Genomic DNA, 6,000 nt, shown 5'->3' on the forward strand with positions numbered 1-6,000 from the left:
GCGCTGGGGGTTAATGGCTCAGCGGCCTATGGTAAAGGGGCATTGTTTGAAATGGGTTCCAGCTGGAATTTTTAGCTCTCGCATGTAATGGGATCCTGTTGTATTTGAGAATGTGTGAGCTCTGTTTTTTTTCCCCCAGAGCAGTCGATGGTGAATCCCGACTCTAACAATAAAGTCTCTAGAGGAATGAGTTTTTGCTTCTTTTCTCATGGTTCGGGGGGGGGGGAATGCAGTCTATGCATCTAGCAGACCCCAGAAGTAGGTTCCAGTGCAGTCGGGGACGTTCGCTGAGGACGGCGGTTTTAAGATCTGACTATAAGAATGGTTGTCCTGGGTGGGGCAATCGGTGATCACCTTCAAGAAGTCCATCACCTTTCATTGGTCAGCTTTTACCAGCAAGGTGTTTGTGCTGGCTTTTGGCTGTAACAATCAATATTATTATTACAAGCAAGGTCTATAATACTCGGCACTTACATAATCCTACAGAACAGGGTTCCTCAACATTTTTGAAACGGTGGGCACATTTGGAATTCTGACACGGCACGGTGGGCGCAGCGACAAAATGGCGGCCGCAGGAGGTGGAGCCAGCCACAAAATGATTTGGAGGCATCCTAGAGGCCCCTGGTTGGCCACTGTGTGAACAGACTGCTGGACCTGTTGGACCTTGGTCTGGTCCAGCAGGGCTTTTCTTGTGTTCTTATGATTGCCACAGCTTAACTTCAGTAGCACAGTGCAGATCCTCATTATTTTCTGGCAGCTGCCGCCAAAGCAACATTTTTTTAAAAATCTGCACAGCCAATCGGAAGCCCTGCTGGGCAAAAGCCCTACCTGGCCCCACCCGACTTCCTAAAAACACTTTGCGGGCACAAGAAAAGGGGATGGCGGGCACCATGGCACCCACAGGCACCATGTTGGGGACCCCTGCTATGGAATGTTCCCCATACACTGGTTGAGTAATTCTCACATCAGCCTTGTAAAGTAGAAAGGTAGCCCTGGATTATGGATGATTTGGTGGTGAATTGGTGGATGCCAGAGTAGAATGCAAGTCTTCCCTAATGTGGCTCACATTCTGAGACATCACATCTGCCCCTACTGACTTTCCCAAGAAAGCATGTCTATCCCAGGTAACCTTGAAATAGCTCAGGGTGGCATACATAACTCTCTCCTTCTGGTGTAGTGGTTAAGAGTGGTGGACTCTAATCTGGGGGACTGGGTTTGATTTCCCACTCCTCCACATGAGCGGCGGACTCTGATCTGGTGAAGGGAAGGGAATCTGGAAGGGAAGAAGATTGAGCCAGTGTTGTGTAGTGGTTAAGAGCGGTGGTTTGGAGGGGCGGACTCTAATCTGGAGTACCGGGTTTGATTCCCCACTCCTCCACGCGAGTGGTGGACGCTAATCTGGTGAACCAGGTTGGTTTCCCCCCCCCTACACATGAAGCCAGCTGGGTGACCTTGGGCTAGTCACAGTTCTCTTAGAGCTCTCCCAGCCCCACCTACCTCACAGGGTGTCTGTTGTGGGGCTTGAAAAGGAAGGTGATTGTAAGCCGGTTTGATTCTTCCTTAAGTGGTAGAGAAAGTCGGCATATAAAAACCAACTCTTCTTCTTCCATTTTATCTTGACAACAACTATAGAAAGTAGGGTCAGCTTGAGAGACCTAAGGTTTCCCTGGCAGGTTTTATGGCTTATTGGGGCTTTGAACCCGGCTCTTCCTGGTCCCAATCACGCTAACCACTCTACCATATGGACTGCTGAGAAAAATGCACATCCTTTCATTCAGAACCAGTTTCTCTAAAGCCATTCCATCCAAGACGTCCAGCTTCCTCCCGTGCTCACAAGCAGGAATGGAGATATAGAATCTCCACTTGGTTAACAAGCCTGCCTCCCAAGAGTAGAAATGTAGACTCCTTGATCCTGCTTCAACAAATCAGGTCGGACTCATCCTTTGGATTTGCGTGGTGTGCAGAACGAGGCAGGAAAGTGGGACGACGAAATTCTTAACGGTGCCGCTTCAGCTGGGCAGGTCAGTCGCCTCCTCTGCGTTGCAAACTAAAGGTAAAGCACCTTTATGCAAGCACCAGGTCATTACTGACCCATGGGGTGACATCACATCACGCCGTTTACTAGGCAGACTTTGTTTACGGGGTGGTTTGTCATTGCCTTCCCCTGTCATCTACACTTTACCCCCAGCAACCTGGGTGCTCAACGTTTACTAGGCAGATTATGTTGACGGGGTGGTTTGCCATTGCCTTCCCTTGTCGTCTACGCTTTACCCCCAGCAAGCTGGGTATTCATTTTACTGACCTCAGAAGGATGGAAGGCTGAGTCCACCCTGAGCTGGCTACCTGAAACCGACTTCCGTCGGGATCGAACTCTCAGGACGTGAGCAGAGCTTTTGACTGCAGTAGTTCAGTTTACCACTCTGCGCCACGGGGCTCTTTGCCATGTTGCAAACTAGGGCAGCAGAAAGAAGACCTACTCCGACAAGGTGGAGTTTGTCACGTCGACATCAGAATAACTGCATGGGGTTGCAGTGGCAGGCTCTCCCTTCTGCATGTTAATTTCCTGTGTTTCAAAATAAGATCCCCGCTCCCTCCCCTCGGCTGACTTGGTATCATTCAGAACCTCCTCCATATTCTGTGAATTGCCCCTTAAGTGCATTAAGAAATTACTGTTCTGCATTAAAGGTGCTTGAGTTGAACCCACGGAAGGGCTCTTTGAAACTCTCTTCCACAGAATTCCCCCAGCCGATGCGTTTTCCGTCCTCGTCTTCCTTCCAGCAGGGCTGACCTTTTAGCAAGAGCCAAAAAGTGTAAATCTTTTTTTTTTTCCTCCCCTCTCCCTTTGCCATCCTGGGCCAATAAGCAGCTTTTGAATCCCCAAAGGCCGCTGAACGCTGCCAATTTCCCCCTTCTCCCTCCCTCCCCCCCTTTGAAAAGAAGGGTCAAAGCCCCTTATTGTTCAACTCGGGAACAAAAGGCGTATCCAGCTTGGTGGAATGGAGAAGTTTTCCGACCTGTCTCCACAAAGGCCTGGGCCCGCATCCCAGCCTGGGTCCACGTGACGGCAGCCAATGTTTTCGCTCTGAACGGAATTCGGGTCCTGTCTCCGCATTGGCAAAAAGAAGCTGGAAAGCCTGGTTGTTTTGAAAAGCAGCCATGTGAAGAGCTGAAACTGGAACTCGGCGGCAACATCCTCTCGGGCTGAAGTCATCCTGATGCCGCGGGGGTCTTGGTGCTTCTTAGTGAAGCTGCAGAGCGACGATCCTCAGCAGCTCACATGCCGCGTATGCGGCCATCCAGCTGCGCGCAGTTACATGGGATCGGTTGCACCAGGATCGAGATCAGTGGTTCCCACACTTTTCGGGCCACCGCCCCTTTGGTTCCGCAAACTCGACCCCAGCGCCCCCCTAGCCTATAAAAAGCGTTCTTCAAAATAGGGGTTTGCATGACGCACGGGAGAACCATAAAATTTCAAAACAGTAACAATTAATTGCACATCTGTGCAAAATCAAATTAAAACTTTTTAGCTGAAATTTATTCCAAAAAACTGATGAACTTGATCCAGTGGTCCCAGCTCTTCAAAGTCTGGGGGGAAATTCTGATGGTTTCCACCAAATTTGCCAGCATGGTGCCAGAGCTTGATCTATTGTAAATTAGGGAACAACACAGTTGAAGGGGCCCACCTCTAGCGCCCCCCTGCTGCCCTCTTGCCTCTTAGTGCCCTCCTAGGTAATCTCACCGCCCCCCAGCGGGTGGTACTACCCCTTTGGGAACCACTGATCTAGATGCATGTCTGAATATCCAAATGAAAGGAACATGGCAAAGAGATGATTATAGTGGGATGGGCACCGTCCCTAATGTGCATCTACTTGATACCTGTGGGCGCGCATCCCGGTGCTCTGGCACGACAGCATTACTTCAAATTGGATGTACATTTCACACGCTGGCAATGCAAGTTGTGTTGTGTGGGTCTAGAGCTCCGCTGGGACACAGGAGTTGGAGGAGGCGCTTACGAGGAACGTTTCCCCAAGACTTAGCTAAGGGACTAGGGCTTCAGCACCAGGCCATGGTCTTTTATGCATGGGAGTTTTACCTGGGGTTCGAGGCTCTCTTTGTCCCACACTTTTCTGTTCCGGATCCTAAAAATGCTGTGCATGTTGTTGTTTGCCCTGGAAAAAGTCCTGGGGTTTCCAGAGTATTGCAGAATCACCAGCTCAAATCCTGAAGCACCTGAGTCCCCGCCCCTTGAAAACGCTGTTTTGTAATTGGCGGTAGTGCTTACTTTGAAACGTCACACACCCCCAGCCCCTCTCACCCACGCTTTGGCTTATGCATGGAAATGGAGACGATTTGACCTGGGCTGATCTCAGGAGAGATCGAATAGTCGCATTACAACAGGATCAGGAAGACCAGGACATTGTGTGGGCTGGGAGCGAGGTCATCTCTAAGGGACAGAGAACTCATGCATAACTCCAACGAAAAACCGAGTCGGACCGGCGGAGAAAGTAAGTCAAGGTGCCTATGCATTAAAGACCCATGGCTGCCAATACATATTTGGATTTGACTCCAGATATGCACCCAATTGAAAATAATGCCCTGCAGAAGCTCCACAGGCATCCACAGATCTAAATCAGATGCACCGTCAAATGTGCTTGCTGGTGCACATATCACCTGTCTATATGGCATTTGCTTTCTGTTGCATGCGTAATTGGAAGCACGTTCCAGCTTGCACACGGTGTAGTGGTTAGAGGGTTAGACTAGGATCTGGGGGATCCAGGTTCGCATCCCGACTCTGCCATGGAAGCTTGCCGGGTAACCTGGGGCCAGTCACACACACTGCACCTCATCTGCCTCACGGGTTGTGTCGTGCAGACAAAATGCAGTAGAGGAAGCGGGATATAAATGAGGCAAACACATCCAAATGTGCGTCGTGCAGCCGTAATCTGGCACAACTATTCAGAGTGCTGGGTCCAGCCAATGCGTTTTGGTCAGTCTCCCAAACTGTCCACATAGCTCCCATGATCCCTAGCATAGTCATTTGGGATAGTCAGAAGGGATCCCTCCTTCCTCTTTCCCCTCGTCGAAAATCTGGTTGCATTTAACCCAGGATTAAGCACATACAAGTAAAGCTGAATCAAGGGGGCTAGACTGCTTTTTTTTTTTCCGTTTGATGGGGAGGGGCCGTGGCTCAGTGGCAGAGCATCTGCTTGGCATGCAGAAGGTCTCAGGTTCAATCCCCGGCATCTCCAGTTAAAGGGACCAGTGCAAGTAGGTGATGGGAAAGACCTCTGCCTGAGACCCTGGAGAGCCGCTGCCTGTCTGAGTAGACAATACTGTCCTCCAGGGACCAAGGGTCTGATTCAGTATAAGGCAGCTTCATGTGTTCGTGTGTTCAAAATCGGTTTCTTCATAATATATTTGAGTCCCCTTCAAGGACAGAGTTAAGCATGCTTAAACCCAATGAAATTGACGGGCCCGAGCAGGCTTAACTCTGGTCAGGATAGGACCGGAGATTTAAAATTGCTTCCTTCAAGTGGCAGAAAAATAACATTTTTTCCCCCACTGTAGCTGCGTTCAGTGCCAGCAAAGTATTAGATCAGCAAAGGGAAAATAAAAGGTCACTTTTTCTTACAGTTCTGTCTTCCATTAAAAACATTCATATGTGCATATGAAATACTGGGAAAGGGTGTCATGTGGAAATCGCAGCTGTCAACCAATTAAAAGACATTTTTTAATTGATGAACCATCTGCTTTTTAACCACTTCGGGACATTTTGGTACTACCGACACTTGAGTGTGCGTGTTCTTTACGGAGATCGAAGCAAGGGTGCGAGAACTTCCTAGGAACTATGAAAATGTAACATTCGCCATCTGAAGAAGTGAGCTGTGGCTCACAAAAGCTCATACCCTGCCAGAAAATATTTTTGTTAGTCTTTAAGGTGCTACTGGACTCTTGCCCTTTTCTACTACTGCAGACAGACTAACACGGCTACCCGCTGTG

Source organism: Euleptes europaea, chromosome 18 (genome assembly GCF_029931775.1).
Source record: "Euleptes europaea isolate rEulEur1 chromosome 18, rEulEur1.hap1, whole genome shotgun sequence".
Taxonomy (NCBI): domain Eukaryota; kingdom Metazoa; phylum Chordata; class Lepidosauria; order Squamata; family Sphaerodactylidae; genus Euleptes; species Euleptes europaea.